The 16,694-nt window shown below is 38.8% G+C and overlaps 1 protein-coding gene across 17 annotated transcripts in view; it reads left to right on the top strand.

Annotated features, from left to right (window-relative positions):
• Positions 1 to 16,694, top strand: part of DLG1 (discs large MAGUK scaffold protein 1) — a 140,734-nt gene that overhangs the window by 26,372 nt on the left and 97,668 nt on the right. The gene's annotated exons all lie outside the window — the stretch shown is intronic.

The raw sequence follows: 16,694 nt of genomic DNA, 5'->3' as shown, positions 1-16,694 counted from the left end.
AAAGATAAAATCTGATGCATAAATGTAATATATTGGTACTGTGCTTGTGAAATATGGACTTGGTGAGTTTGGTGTTTTGGAGGCTTTTATTTTCCTTCAAGTAGTGAAATTGTTCTGTATTGCTCCTTTTTCCCTGAATGTTGAGATAGTTGCTAGTTTAATTTTTTTTTTACAAACTGATTTAACTTCTAGCATTCTTCTGGATAATTTGAAACCATAAAACTTGCTTATACAAACTTCTTCTCAAGAAGTAGAATAAAATTGAACATCTTTAAGAATATTAGGTGAATTTAATGATAGCTTTTACCAAAGAAAAGATACTTTCCGGGTTTTTTGACACAAGGAAGCAAAGGCTGACTGAAATGAATGAAATTATCTTGTCTCTCACTAGCAAGGGAGTCTTTCTGGTGTCTGAACTGTCAGTTCTTTTGGAAGTTAAATATACCCTTTAAAATCATGTTTGAGTGATAGTAATTTGTGGCATTTTGATTTTATTTGTTTTAGAATATTCTCTTTTGTACAGTGAGATTGGGATTGGATGTTGTTTGCTTCATTTCAGTTATATTGATAAGTATCTTAATTTTACTGTACTTATTTTAAAGAAGACAGAGCTGCCATTTTTTTATAACTTTAGTTTTATTTTGTGCGTTTGTTCACCTTCACATATCTACTTGTCTAAGAGCAGAAAGACAATTTATGTGGAAAGTTAAGCCAAAAGGAAACATTCTGTGAAAAAGAGCTTAGCTCTGTGCTGCTAAGAAAGTAAGACTGCTCACAGAAATGCTCACAGAAATGTTGCACAGGAGAGGGAGAGATCAGCTCTGCACAGCCCAGACTTGCAGGGGTTAGACTGGTGCATTTCCACCTGGAGTTATCAGCACTTCATCCTTCCTGCCTGCTTCTTGTGAAGTTTTGGCCTCATTTAACTAAATGCTGCTGTAGTACCTTGCAGCTTCAACTAAAGCAGTTTATTTAAAGTAGGGCTTAGAAAAGAGATGGGTGCTTCCCTGTGTACCTGTGTGTATCTAATAGTTGTAGCCTAATAAAAAGTACATTCCTTGGTTTTGTACATAAACCTATATTTCAAATCTCAAGAAAAATCAATGCATGAAAGTAAGGCAATTTTGAAATCAGCATTAATGTAATATATGATAGGATTAGTAAAAATGTTAAATGCTTCCCCTTTCTCTACTTTGAGTGGAGGCATATTTGAAACAATTCATTGTTACTCTTTTCTGACTAGGGAAGAGAAGAATTTGGCCAGTGAGATGAATTTTCTAGTGGATTTCAGAAGTCTTTTGTAATTTGGTCTTTGATATTTCTGTTCTGCTTAGTTCAAAATTCAGATCTAGTCATAATAGATGAACAGGTCATTAAACTAATTTCTGTCCTGTCTTCAAAGGTTCTAACTGGTTTACTTGGCCCAAATCTAGTGCAAAAATACTGATTAATACAGTATTTTTTCCTTCTTATGTGGGCACATTGGCTTGATGTAGGTAGGCAAATTTGCATCACTGCAACCATGGATACTATTAAGAGCAGGCACGTGGGCTGAGCTTACAGTAATGATTTTTATTTAAGTCACAGTTTTAAATGAGTTCATGGCACTTAAAAATACAGAATATGGAAAGTCGTTGATTCTTCCAGAAAAAACAATTTTTAGCAGTCATTCTTAACTTTGTTCCATAGTATACTTCCAGCAAAGGAGTTGAATTTAAAATGACAATGATCTAGAATAGCTTTAAATAATATATCCAGCCTGACAAGTGTGAAAAAACAATTGTTTTGTACCATTTTTATTTCAAAATCCTAAGAAGCATCCTGCCTCAGAGGATATATCAGAGCAGTATCAGTGTGGTGCAGTCCTTGTTTCTGACAGTAACCAAACTCCAGTATTTCAGGAGAGGAGAAATGGAGAATGCATCAAACTGTTACTAGAGGAGAAAGGTGAAGGGTTTTTTCCTAAGCTGTAAAACTTCAGCTGTGAGACCTCATAAAGTGGGAGTCTGAGCTCCTGATGTGGCTGCAAGGAGCCTGACCTCAGGAGCACAGTTACAGCTGGCATGGGTCAGGTGGGGAAGGTGACACTGAGTTTGTGTGATTCCTGCAGCTTTCCTCCCTGGCTGTGCCTTTCTCTGTAGTTCAGTCCCATTGATGTTATAGTCAGGTTTTGGAATTTGCCTCAGCTTAAATGATTTTGTGCATAATGGAATTTGCACTGAAAGTGATCTTCTCCAACCATCTGCTTAAAGAAGGGGCAGCATCAGCTTTAGACCAGGTGACTCAGGGTTTTGATTTGGTTTTGTTTTCCTGCTGGGCACAACAAGGGCCCAGTTGTTTTCTTACTGTCTCCTCTTAGACATGAGAAGGCTGCTAGCAGCTCCTGCCCAGGGCCTTTCTCTGGGTGAACAAGCCCAGTTCCCTGAACCTTTCTTCATTGTGCTTCAGCCAAGTGACCATCTTGGTGATTTTCCACTGTACTTGATCCTGTATTCCAGGTCTAACTAGTGTTTGAAGAAACATACGTTGCAATGCAAGTTTTAGCCTTCTGTGTTATGTACTGTGTGCATAAAACCTGAAAACCTCAATGTTGGTAGGAAATAAAATGTGAGAGGCAATTGTGTGAAAACAGAAATAGTGAAAAGCTAAGCTTTTATGTATAAACGTGATGGAGAAATTACTTGGTGGGCCCAAAGGAATTTTTTTTCTTAAGTGGAGGAGCAAAATACAGAATTTTGAGTTTAAAATTGTTGATGAGATGTAAATTAGTTATATGGGCAATTTTTACACCGAAAGCTTAAGAAATACTTTCAGTACTTAATAGTACACAACAGCTCTGCCAAGTTGGCACATGTGAATGATGTGTCAGAATGGGTTTTGGCCAAGGACTTAATTTTGCCAACATTCCATGTCCTCACTAAAAAGCAAATTGCTTTCCAAACATATTTGATTGGACAAATCATAGTTACCTGGTGAGCCAGTTGAATAATACTAATAATAAATAATTTGCCTTTGCTATGTCATCTGGTTACAGTGTTGAAAAAAAGGGTGCAGAATCAGTCATAAAAGCTTTGGGAAGTGAAAAAATGGTGCAGCTCTAATGTTGGCAGCATCTGCAGATGGTATGATACTGCTCTTGCATGAAAGCTTGATGTATAATGCAATGCTAAAGAAGCAGCTGCCTACTAGATAGTTGGAAAGTGTCAAATTCAAGGATTGGCCAGCTTTCATGTGGAATAGGAGACCAAGTGTGAGAAATGTTTGCCATGTTGGGTTTAAAGGGTATTTGCTAAAATCAGTGAGGAATACATGCTGAGAACACTGACCTGATGGTCATGGCAGGAGAAACGATGTCCCAGCTGCCTGCATTTGTGAACAGCCCTTTGAAAAGTTTGAAGTTTTAATATACAGAATGAACTTAGGCAGAGGGTTATGCTTCTGATCTCTGCAGGGCAAATAAAGAAAACCAGTGCAACATCAGATTGCTGGTGGTTGTAGCTAAAGAAGTTAAGAAATATTATGTTTTAGATCCTATGGATGGAACTGAAAGTGGTTTCTCAGAGTTTTGAAGATGAATATGTTTCAAGGTGATTATTGATGACACCGAGAGTGATGCAGGTGGCAGAGAGTGATGATGGAGGAAATGATGAAGGGACCTGATATGCAAAATCTGAAAAGCTGTACAGGGAAGTAGGAGAAAACTTTGACTAACTTAAAGCAAATCATTATTAGAAATTTACACTCTTACTATATATGGATTACAAGGATATAATAAACTGTCTGCATTTAACTTCTTTCTAAGGAAGTTATCTGGATTTCAGACTTCTCTTTCTGTTAACATGGTATTTGGTATTCTCCCAACTGACAGTTGGGTGTTTAAGCAGTTTAAGACTCAAGAACATCCTGGGCCAGAGGCACTTGCTCTGTAGTGTTCTTTGGCTTTTCCTTAGGTGGATTATCTAGTCTGATCAAAATGTACGTAGAATACAGACCAAAGGTATAAATCCTTGTTGTTTGCTTTTTATACAGAGCATCTTCTAAGTTAATCCTTGTTTACTTGTGTTTGCTCGCTCTCTCTAAATGGCTGCAAGCAAGGGCTGTTTAACCCAGAAGTTAATAGGATTGTGTAGTTATTCACGCTGGCATCAGTGATGTTGATATTTATTAGAATTTGTGTGCTACAAGAAACTGAATATCAGGCTCCTGAGATGTTTATATGAAACTGATGAATTTAACATGAAGCTCTTGTGTTATTGTGTGTGTTTGTACTTCTCCTTCTGCTTGAAATGAAAAAGCTGCTAATTAATACTAGAAATAAATGACAAATGGGTTATATTTGGTTATTGCACCAAGGAGTTGGACTGACTCTGAGAACATGGTGTGGAACATGTTGAGAATGGAGATGCAGAAAACTGTAGTGAAAAAGGAGAATAACTTTTTGAAATCAATCCTACAAATAAGACCCCTTCAAAGCATCTTTGTAACTCAATTTGCCTGCCTGGAGCTGTGTGGATTTATTTCAGAGGAGCTGATAATCATAGCCTGAGTAATTTTCCAGGTATTAATGGCATGAGAGTGGTGAAGCATTCATTCCAGATCACTTTTGCTTTGCTGACCTTGTTTACTTTGGGAAAAGAATTCAATCTCTGGCTGCATGAATGACTGTGAAACCCAGCTGCTGGTGCTGCTGAGAATGCTTCTACCCCTTTTTGTTCACTGCCCACCTGCTAGGAACCTGCTAGAACTCTGCTTTTCTGCTGGCTACTGAGTGAAAACAGCTCATGGAAAAGTCAAACAAGCACTAAACCAATTGGAAGATTGCTGGGATGGAGAGCTGTTAACTGTTGGGCAGCTGAAGTGATTCAGATGCCTGTGGAAAGGCAGGTAAAATAATAAGACTTAACAGCTGAACACTTGAGGAAGGAGAAGGTGAGAAGAGCAGTGATTCTCTCTGCAGCAGAATCCAACTGTTTGCTCAGTTTGGCTGCTGCTCATGGAACTGGACCCTCTGAGTGAACAACTTTGGCATAGTTTCCTGTTGTAATGAAAACAGTGGGAGAAAACAGTGGGTGAATAAATGTAGGGTTGTTCATAGTTGGGCATATGGTCTCCAACACGATTCCTTCAGGAGACAGAGCTATTTGGATTTTTTGATGGCAAAAACCCCAAAAGGCTTCCTCTCTTATTTGAAGTGAGGTTTCAGGATGGCTGAGCTCACTGGCTGATTATCTGGTATGCTGCTAGTCAGATTTGTTTTACTAGCCAACCAGTCCTGTGCTTGATCACTTCTTTTGTCAATGCAGTGCATTGCACCAGGGCTTTGTTAACATGAGGGGTGTTTTTACATTTTATTTGAGGCTTAATCATAGTCTGATGTTTTGTCAGGGGGTATTACTCATACTTTCATAAGTGGGAATAACATTACTTGAATCTCATTCCTAGGACTGGTATTTACCAGACCAGAAGAAGTAAAACTTTGAAAACATATTCAGGTGCAGAACATCAGTACTTAAGGGATATTCAACCTTGTTAGGTTACTGTGTTTGTAGGATATGTTTCTCTGAAGACCATATACTGCCATATCTTGGTTTGGAGGAGGGAAGGATATTGTTTAATGAAATTCTAATGCATACTTAAAATACAACTGAGAGCTGCTGTCTTAAAGGTCAGTGTGGGCAGGAATCATCAGCATTTTCTGAATTCATCTAAATGCCCCACAAAGAATGAACAGGCCTTAGGGGGTTTTAGTGACAAGCCCATATTGCCTGAAAGAATGATTCCCTACCCTTCATGCTGTGAAAACATTAGAACAATAATTATTTCCTTCTTTCAGTCTTTGTGCTCTAACAGTGAGTTTACTTGTGCCACAAATAAGATTTGTTGAGGACATTTTTTCTCTTGCCTTGGTGGGTCTGCCTGTGCCAGCCTTCATTCACAGTTCTCTCAAATGTTCCTTTGAGATGGAGAACCACTGCAGAGAATTCTCTCTTCTCTGGCTGTTCTTTCTTGCCTTTTGGAAAAATTATGTGATAGTTGCATTTAGCCACCTGCATTTGGGGTGCCTTGGTTACCTGGTGAGGACACCACTGCTGAGGAGTGCTTTTCACATTGTGTAGGTGACACACCACTTGCACATCTTGTAACTCCAGAGCTTTTCTCTTAAGCAAACTCCAAAGGCTCTTCTGGCTTTGCAGCTGCTGGCGTGGGTTGGCCAAATGTGGTAGCACTGAATCCAGAATGGAACAGTCACTTCTTGCAAGGTTCTTGGACTTAGTTAACACTCTGTAGATAGAGTGTTATAATTATGAACTTGGTCCATTTTTCTCCTGTAATTAAAAGATGGCCTTTCACTTTTGTATGCTCATTATTTCTTTGAAAATATGTAGTAATTCAAAACTGTACACATTTGACTTCTAGTATGTTCCTGTATGTTTTTGTAAATGTTTTACCCAGAAAGAGACTTCTGTCTGATTCTTCAGTCTGCTGTTTTTCTATTTGGAAAAAAAACAACCCCAAAACCTATTCATATGTGGTAAAATGCAAGTATATCACATGACTGAGTCTGAAAAATCTACTGCTTTGGTTGCTTTAGCTTTAGTTTAGTTAATTCAGGTACAGTTCTCCTCAAAAGAACTTCAGACTCAAAATGAAGAAGAAATTGAAATAATTGAAGTGATGATGCTGTTGCAGTTCATTTTAAAAAGAATCCCCAACCAAATCACCTTTCTGCTGCTATTTGTAATTAAATTTTTTAAAAACAATTACTCAAGAAGGCAAAAGGAGAACTATTTATTACATGAAATCTTTCTTTTCATGAAACCTGCTGGGTTTCATCTTTCTTCAGGCTAAGGAAATGGCAAGGGAATACTTAGTTAACTTAGTGATCTAAGTACTTAACTTAGTGTTTAACTTCATGATCTGTTATGAATAAATGCATCTTGAGAGCTGTTTGTAGAAAATCTCCTGGAAGGAAATATCACTTGTATGGTGAGACATTGATCCATTTCTTTATTTCCTGACTTCCTAATAGTTTTTTTACAGGATCTGTTGTACACAGCTGGTTTTAGGCCAGGAGCTACAATTCAGGTGACTGTAAAGAAATCTGCAGTTGGGCTGGAAGCTGCATGGTCTCTATAACTCTGTTCCTGATCTTATTTTGATTGATTGAAATATTCTTTGGAAGGCATCGGGGTATTCTGAGGAAGTGGAAAAGTTCTGTTTTACAGTGTGTTATGTAAGGATCACTGCAAATTGCACATACACAACTGGAAGTACTGGTGAGGGAAGTGCTGTCTGGGAAGGAGGGGCAGGAAAAAAAAAGTTGGAAGAGTTTGTCTTCATGGCTTAGGGAATATGTTTCCAAACTCAGAAGATGGTAGTGACTTTTCAAATAAGATGATGCTGAAATGGGAACAGTAAGAATTAAGCCAAAATAAATTAAAGCTGGAAATCAAAAGGATCCTTGCTGCTAAAGTAATTAGTTAATTAAAGACATTTATAACAATAATGTAGATAACACAAGCTCATTATGATGTAGCTAGATGATTTTAAAGATCATATTAAGTTGTTTATTATGTGTTTAGGCTGTGTGAGAGACCTAGCAGAAAAATGTCTCACTTTGCATTTTGAACAAAAAGCATCAGATTGGGTTGGATCCAAAAAGAAGGATTTTTAGTCATCTCAAATCCTTTAAGCACCATTTGTAGCATATTCTAATGTATCTCTGCTGTCACAGGGATTGTAAAAGTACATATCTGGTAACTCTAAATAGGAAAGTTAATTTAAAAATAGGATTGTTTCAACTCAGTGACTGCTAACTGGCAATCTGAAAGCCTTTACTTTTTCTACCACTAATTAAAATGTTTCTTCATCTGTTCGTTCAGGAACTCAAAATTTAGGTTCTGTGCATTGGCTCACCAGTGTTCTGCAATTTATAAACAGCACATTGAAAAAACTTGGGCAGCAGATTGTGACTGCAAGGAAGGAAATGAAACCTTTCTGAGAGAGTCAACTTGTTTCTTCTCTGGTTTTTTTTTTAGCTCAGATCTGATGCTTGCATATCAGAGTGATTTTTCTTTTGTCTTTGTAGAGAGTGAAGTGTGCTTCTGGAAAAGGACTTCGGAAGCAGGAACATACTATCTTTTTAGTGGTTTGCATTCTTACCTCCCAAGGCTGCTGCCAGCAGGGAGATGCAGCCTTGGCGGTGGAGAGCTGCTGCCCTCTGCTGTGCTCAGGGTGCTCTGCTCAGGGTGACAGCCAGGGACAGGGTGGGATCTGCTGTGCTCAGGGTGACAGCCCGGGACAGGGTGGGATCTGCTGTGCTCAGGGTGACAGCCCGGGACAGGGTGGGATCTGCTGTGCTCAGGGTGACAGCCCGGGGCAGGATGGGATCTGCTCTGCTCAGAGTGACAGCCAGGGACAGGATGGGATCTGCTCTGCTCAGAGTGACAGCCAGGGACAGGATGGGATCTGCTGTGCTCAGGGTGACACCAGGGACAGGGTGGGATCTGCTCTGCTCAGAGTGACAGCCAGGGACAGGGTGGGATCTGCTGTGCTCAGGGTGACACCAGGGACAGGGTGGGATCTGCTCTGCTCAGGGTGACAGCCAGGGGCAGGGTGGGAACTGCTGTGCTCAGGGTGACACCAGGGACAGGGTGGGATCTGCTGCCCAGGGTCTGCAGAGCTTCCCTGCCCCTCTGACTTGGGAAGAATGTGAGGATGTTCTTCTGAACGGTAGAAAGAAATGAAGGGTTAACTGCAGGTTACAGAGCTGATGGTAATTTGTTGACCTGCTGATCGTGAAGCTGTAAAATCTTGTTGGTATTATGTATTTTTTCTATAGTCCTGTATTATTTTGGAAATTCCTTTATATAGTTAATATTCAAACACATCCCTTATACAAATATATGCATGTGGTAATTTTCATTAAAATTGGATTATCCCAGCTTTCATTAGCCTAGTTAATGATTTTTCTGTAATATGAGAATGAGCAACTCTAAATCATTTTTATTGGTGATCTCTGCTTTTTTTAATGAAGTGTCTTAAAGGGCTTTTGAGAACTCTGGCAAGTATTGGTTGTATCTCTTCCTTTCTTAATTTAAATTTGTGTGTCCTCAGTAATCCAAGTGCTATGAAGTGACTTCAGCTCTCTGTGATGACTTCTCTTAAAGCATGAAATAAACATAGAAGGAATGTGAAAACTTTCCTGCCTGCATTCTGTGTTGTATGGCTTTGTTGGATGCTGCCCAGCACTGCAGTGCACAAGTGCATTAAGTTTTTTGTAGTTTCCATTCCCTTTGCCTTTCCCCTTTCTGTTTGTTGTTATATCAGCCTTTCCTTAACCAGTAGTTAAGATGCCCAGGGGAAGCCTTGAGTTGATCTGAATCTCTGATGCTCTGGCAGTAGGTGATGCAAATTGCATTCTTCAGAGTATAGGTACTCATTAAAAATGGAGTTGGACTTGTGGGTAAGCTTTGTGGATCCTTTCCAACTGTGTCTGGTAATTCATCTTATGATGAGGCTTAGGTTAGACATTAGGAAATCATTCTTCACTGAAAGGACAGCTGGGCATTGGAATAGAGAGCCTGGGGAAGTGATGAAATCCCCATCCCTCCAAGTGTTCTAAAGGCACGTGGATGTTGCACTTAGGGATGGGGTTTAGTGCTGAATATGGCAGGGCCTGGCTCATGGTTGGACCTGATGAACCTTGAGGTCTTTTGCAGCCCTAGTGATTCTATCTGATGATTGTAAATGAAGGACAAGTGCCCACCTCAGTGGCTGTCCCACTCCTGAGACAGTGATTACACATTTTTATTAGACCCTAGCTTGTTGATTTGCTCTGTTCCTTTTTGATTTTATATTTTTGGCAATGAGTTCTGCAGTACTTTCTTTTCTTTGATTTCAAACATCTGCTGGGTAATTTAATTGTCTGCTAATGCCTGTGTTGTCTTAAGCAGTAGTTGCCTTTTATGTGCCTTTTCTATGCCATTCATCTTTTCAAAGATTGAATGTCACATTCCCGACTCAGCTGCTTGCTTTTTATAAGATGAAGAGCTTTGTCAGTTAAGCTTCTCAAATAGAAGCCACTGAGTATCTTTATCCTTGGTGTTATTCCCTATAATTTTTTTATTTTTGTGTCTTTTATCAGATGAGATGATCAGAAATGTTTCCACTAGGCAAGATTTATGATTCTCTCAAAATTATACAGAAAAGTAATACTTTCTGCTTTTCTTTCTTTTTTTTCTAAGCTAGTAGTTTTGTTCCACTTGGTGGTTTAAAACCTCTCTATAATTTTAGCTGAGGTTCTGTTTTCTAGGTGTTTTAAAGGCAACAGAGGGGAGGAAGAAGTGGAGAATGACCTACATCAGCTATAACATGCTGTCACATTCACTCAGGTATTTAGGTCCTAACTGAAGTAATTTCAAAGCTGAAGTAGGGTGTTATTTTCTGTAGCATCTTGCTGAAACATACTAAGGAGAAATATTCTGTTTTGAACAGTTGTGCAATTAGTTTGCTAACAGCTGCTGGTGTTTTTTAGAAATGATGCCTGTCAGGACTGGTGCCCTAGATTCCTGCTGAAATGCTGTGATTTAGAAACCTGTGTTAATATGCAGAAGCTCTGGGGTCATTAAGTAACATTGAGTCCAGGATCAATATTTTGAAACTTTGCTTGTGGCCAGGGAGATGGCACTTGGTAATAATATAGTATTTAATGGATCATTGCTTGAATTCTTATCAAAGTTTGGCTCTAATTTGACAGTAATTTTCACTGTAATTATCTAAATGCTCATTATGAGCATTTAGGTAATTCAACCTGCTATAAGAAAATATGATTTGAGATTCCTTTGTGGAGCTCAAGTTCAGATCAAATAACAGTTCCCACACTTCTTGCTTAAGCTGTTCTGTCATGGTGATTCAGTTGTAATTTGTGGTTTCAATTTTTTTAAAGTAATAACCTTCACCCCCCAACTATGTTTTTCAGTTTGTTAATTAAGGTATTTCGTCCTTATTTGCAAGTTCTGAAACTGTTACTGTACTGGTGACCATATTAGTGAGCACTCCATAGGAGAATGAGTCTGCTAAAAGGAGCAGAAATACTTTGAAAAATACTTTTGAAGAACTGGAGAGAAGTGATACTAACTTTTTAGCAGTGTCAGTGCTACACTGAACTGCTTATGGCTTCTCCTCAGCTCTCTCCTTTACTTTGTAGTTTCCCAGGAAGTGGCAGTGGAGTCAGTGACCCACAGGCAATAACAGCCCTCCTTACCTGTTCTCAGTTAATGACAAAGTGTAAATCACCAGCACCCTTAGCACCTGGATTGGATAGAGATGGCAATTGTAGTCCTTGCCCATAAGAGGATTTGCATTTTAAGAGGGGGAAAGTGATGAAGTTGCAGTGAATTAAAACTGTAAACTAGCAAATGCTTTTATCCATTGGAGTCAAAAAGTAGCATTATTAATTGTTTCCCATTCAGACGAAGGTGTCATCTCTGGTTTTGAAATGTTTAGATTTGTTAGAATGATGTAAGAAATAAACCATTGGTATTTCTGCTTTAAGCATTGTACCAACTTTGTTGTATGAGAAATCTTTTTGAAAACAATTGTTATAGAACCTAATGACAGTCCTCTGTGTATTCAGGAATGTATGGCAAGTATTTAAACATTCACAGACCAGCATTGCTGTTGAGATTCCATCCTGATCTCAGCAGATTATTTTGTAATTGAGATGTGATCAGCTTTCACTGTTTTTAAAACAGCAGGGCTGAAGGACTGAGTTGCATTTGTCTCTGGGAAGAACCTTCTCACTGTCTGCAGGGGGGGAAACCCCACTGTTAGGAGTATTGTGCAAGCGCTGCATCTCCTGGCTATGAGAGGTTGTTAGACTCATCTCTTTTCTGCTCTGCTGCTTTGATGTAGCACCAAATATGTCAAATTACAGTCTCTTCTTGATGTGGTGTTAAGAAGCATGAACAGCAATTGAGATGAATCTGGAGTAGTTTGAGGCTTCACCAGATAAAAGACATGTATTATTAATATATTTTCTCTCACTCATTTTCACTTGTTTTTTTACCAGTCTGCCCTTATTTTTTCAGGGGAGGCACAGATGCTTTATTAATTCTTTGTGAATTATTCAGCAGCAGATCTACTTTTTGTGGCTACTTTGCACGGACCATTTAGAAAGTATTCCACTACTGAAAACTGCTTTTCCTGAAGGGACTTGTTCAAAGGGATAGGATGGGATGAATCAGATTCTGAGCAATTCTACAATAACTGAAGGATCTTTACATGTTATCCATACTGGAATAAATCTCAAAAGTGTTGTCTCTCTTTCCTCTCATCACACTCCTCCTCTAAGAGTTCTGCAGGCTTCAAATTAGCCTTCTGTAAAGCCCAATAGGTGCAGAAAGAAAACCATGTTTTGGAGGCTATGCTTAGCCTAGTCAGCCTGGTTCCTACAGGGAACAATGCAGAGTGAAATCACATCCTTGCTCCTGCCTGGTCTTGACACTGTGGAGAGCAGTTCCAGCTAATCACATCCTGCTGGATTTAATCTTTCCCACTGAGTATAGCCTTGAGAATATAACCTTGCTTGGCTGATAATTGCCAGTCAAGATTAGAGTCCATGCACATCACATAGTGAAATCTTCATTGAAGGTGTGGAGGAGGGATGAGACAAGGCTGCAAAGCTTTTGGGTCTTCCAGGAGGGCTTTTATAGTTTAGCAGTTTTATCTTTGTGATTCAGTGTCTGTTGTTCACTAGAAATCTTTTTGAGAGTCCCATGGAACCATTTAGGGCTATATATCAATACTTTTTCTCCTGTATGGACAGATGGAACCAACATATCAAAGGCAGCTTTAGATTAATCACATACTTTTACTCAGAATGATTTCACTAATGTGTTTTGAATGCAAAGATCTCATAGTTTTTAATACTAAAGGACTTTTCAGGTCAGACTGGTAGCAGGTTTGGCTGGGATGGAGTTAATTTTCCTCTCAGCAGCCCATATGGTGCTGTGTTTGGGATTGTGACAAACTGTTGATGAAGATGCCAGTGTTTTAGCTATTGCTGAGTAGCACTCACACCGTGTCAGGGCCTCTCACTTTCTCACTCTGCTGCCCTGGCAAGTAGGCTGGGGGTGGGCAAGAGGTTGTGAGGGGATACAGCTGGAGCCTCTGACCCAAACTGACTGAAAAGATGCTCCATATATTAAAATCTCTTGCTCAGCAATAATTTAGGAGGAAGTGGCTGTTGCTGAGGTTGGCCATTGATCTGCTGGTGGTTAAATGATTTGGCTTGCCTTACTTGTATGTGTGGTTGGTTGGTTTTATTTTTTTTTTTTTTTGTTTCCCCTTTCACTTATTTATCTCGACCTATGAGGTTTCTCCTCTTCATTTTTGCCTTTCTGGTTCTCTCCCTCATCACTCTGGGAGAGAGTGAGTGAGTGGCTGGTTAGATCTTTACCTATCAACCTACCACACACTGTTTCTGGACATGTTAAATACGTTTGAAGCAATGTAGTACATTCTGATTTTAGGAATTTTCTAGTTTAGTTCTATTCTAATCACAGTACAGTTTATTCAAAGTAGAGTAATGTTTTTGGATTTTTCCCTCATTGAGATGTTGCTAATGAAATAATTGTCTGCAGTGAATTTAACAGAAGGTCAGATAGGTGTCTATCTGCTGCATGTACAGTGTATTTATTGGATCAAACTTCAAGTATTGCAAAAGGAACCATTTCTTTTCAGTCATTTCCTAGTCTGTATTGAAGATGTTCTCCTGACTATGGTGGTTTCCATCTAGGAAAAAACAACATTGACTTTTGGCTTTCATAGAAGTCATACTAGCCAATTCTGTGACCTCTCTCATTCTCAGGAACTTCTTGTGTAAAAACTAAAGATGTAAAGCATGCTCCAGTAGTGCTAAAATACTTTGAAAAAAACAGAAGAAAAGGAAGATGTTTCACTCAGGGCATTTTTAATTCCAAAACATGCAATGGCTTCATGCCTGCCTTAGAAAACAGGACTACCTAGAACTTTCTGTCAAGCTATGCTTCTATTTTAATATAAACATATAGCATTTTGCTAGACTCTCTCCCCTTTGATATTCTTAATCCTTTCTTTTTCTCATTATATGAATTCTGCTTGTTGTTGCTTAGGTAGCCTTACCCTCTCACTTGTTTCCTGTTCCTGTGGTGGGGATTTCTTGGTGTTTATTCTATGCTTGCAATTTACTTCTGAGAAACTTGCACATGATTGATATCCTCAGAGACCTCTATTCCTCCAGTCAGTTTGGCTGAAGTTAAACTGTAATGTTAGAATTACTGAGAGGCAGGAACTGACAGATGAATGATATGACTAAATAGCTTTGAAATCACACGTGGAATATGTAGGACCTTTATTCAGTGGTAATTGTCAGGAAAGTCTGTTTTTCATGAAGTTTTGCTTTTGAACACTCCTCAGTCTGTCACCACATATTTTGAAGTCTGATTATTTTTGCATATAGAGGACATGATAATGCAGACACCCCTGGGTTCTTTCTCCAATATTGCATTATATTTTCGTCCTCTGTTTTGGACTGAAAACTCCTAAAACAAGCTTATACAAATGCCCATGGTGATGGTCACTCAGCTGGGAAGGGAGACAGTCTTGTCTGTTTTTTGGCTTGACTTCCCAAGCATTATGACGGACCTCATTGGAGTGATGTCCCAGATCTGTCTCATATGTAACAATTTAAGACTTGGAATAAACTGGGAGAAAAATCACAAACACCCACTGAAAAGTTTCTATTCATAGGACCTATTCTGGGCTTAAATGCCATTGCAGGGCAACTTTATAAACAAAAAAGGCAACTATTATTCAGCTTCCTCTTTCCAGAGTAATGTTTCACATTCCTTCTGAAGTTAATGAGGCTGTGGTATTCTTCAGGGTTTTGGAAACTTAATACACAGACAGGTGTATTCTGCAAATTTTTATATGAGTGTTAAGCTTGAAAAGGACATATAGACATCAGCATTGTGAACTGGATGTGCAGTGCCTGCTGGTTTAACTCCTGCAAACATGTTTACCTGCTGAGCTGGCAAAAACAAGTTTCTAATGGAGACCTGTTAAAGATGCCCTTTAGATGGGGAATTTCAGCTCACAGTGTTCTGAGTTTATAAACCCCTTTGCCTGAAAGAATGGTGCAGATGATTTTTTGGCAGTTCAGGAGCATGCAGGAACAAGCAGTACATTTTTTGGCTACTCTCTCAAAATTGTCTTGGATGGTCATCTGATACTTCAGGGAGCAAGAACTACAGAGCCAAAGAGCGTCCTGGGTGCTGATGGATGCAGTTTGCACCAGACATCAGTTGTTCTCAAATTAGTGTTCAAATTTCATTTGCCTTATAGAAATTGCTTATAAAATTACTACTCCTTGAGTAAGAAATAATTACAGACATTACATTAGAGCTCTGTGCTAGTATGGGATAATCTTAAATCAGCATCCAAGCTGTTCTGCAGAGCTCTTTATCATTTTGGAATTCTGTGTATTCTTTGAAGACCTTACACATAGAAAGGCAGAAAACAGGATAAAATAAGTTTCTTAGATTTAAGTAATTCCAATGATAAAAAGTGCATTTTTAAAACAATTGGATGATATTACATATCCCAGAAGTGTACCAGCCCAGGCTTCTGGGGAAGAGACACCTAAGCTTGAGTCCCACCAGCCTGACAAGTGCCTGCAGTGGTACTTGAGGGACATGCTCTGTCTGAAGAATTATGAAGCCTTTTCCCCTTTGGTTTGGCAGTCTGAACAGTTGGTACATTTGTCAAGTTAGACCTTCACTACTCATTTCAATAAGAGTTCCAAGTCTTGTTGCTTATGAGATTGCTTTTCCCAGCCCGTGTTGTGTTGAGGATACAGGTGGAACACATGGATCAGTGAAATTGGTACTACTTGTGTTCCCTCAAGAATAGTTGGCAAGTGCTGATGAAGTGGAGCATGAAGTTTCTATGAAAGTCTCATAGTGTGGTTTTTTTGATGCTATATAGCTCTTGTTTCTATCTATCCAATATTCTTAGTGCTCAGGGAACTTTCTTATATTAAGACAACAAAATTAGTCTTGCTCACTAATTGAAGATCATAACCATGTGGGAATTTTTATCATGCATGTGGGAGCCATACATAAAGATAGGTTATTGCTAAGTAAACATTCAAACAAAGCCTGAAATAAAGAAAATTCATTTTAGGTAGTGTTTTTGTAAGGATGAAACCAGTTATTTTCACTCAGAACACTTTTGAGGAAACGTGGAAATGGTGAACTCTGACTGTAGGAGCTTTTATGTGATAATACAAAATACAGACTAATGAATTGGCAATGAGAAGTGATAGGTAGTTAAGGCCATATTCTTCTAATTAAGGGCTTAGTCATTGTGTTAATACATTATTTTTTGTGTTTTGAAATGTTAATTCAACCTTCAATTTGAGTCAGAGCAATAATTAAGTGTGGATATGTTTCTGTAGAGCTCAAAAGTAGACTTGGAAATCTTCTGTTTCATATGTTTCTCCATATGAGAACATACTGTATGTTCATAATTCAGAAAGATTTATGCTAACAACTTTTTTTAAAGCTTCTGGGCACAAATAATCGCTTTGAACAAGTGAAACTATTACAGTTAAATCTCAGGATTTAGTCAGCAAAATATGTAAGAATATA

The sequence above is a fragment of the Zonotrichia albicollis genome, chromosome 9, assembly GCF_047830755.1.
Source record: "Zonotrichia albicollis isolate bZonAlb1 chromosome 9, bZonAlb1.hap1, whole genome shotgun sequence".
Lineage (NCBI taxonomy): Eukaryota > Metazoa > Chordata > Aves > Passeriformes > Passerellidae > Zonotrichia > Zonotrichia albicollis.
Note: the sequence above shows the minus strand (reverse complement) of the source record. Positions and strands in the feature narration are given on the sequence as shown.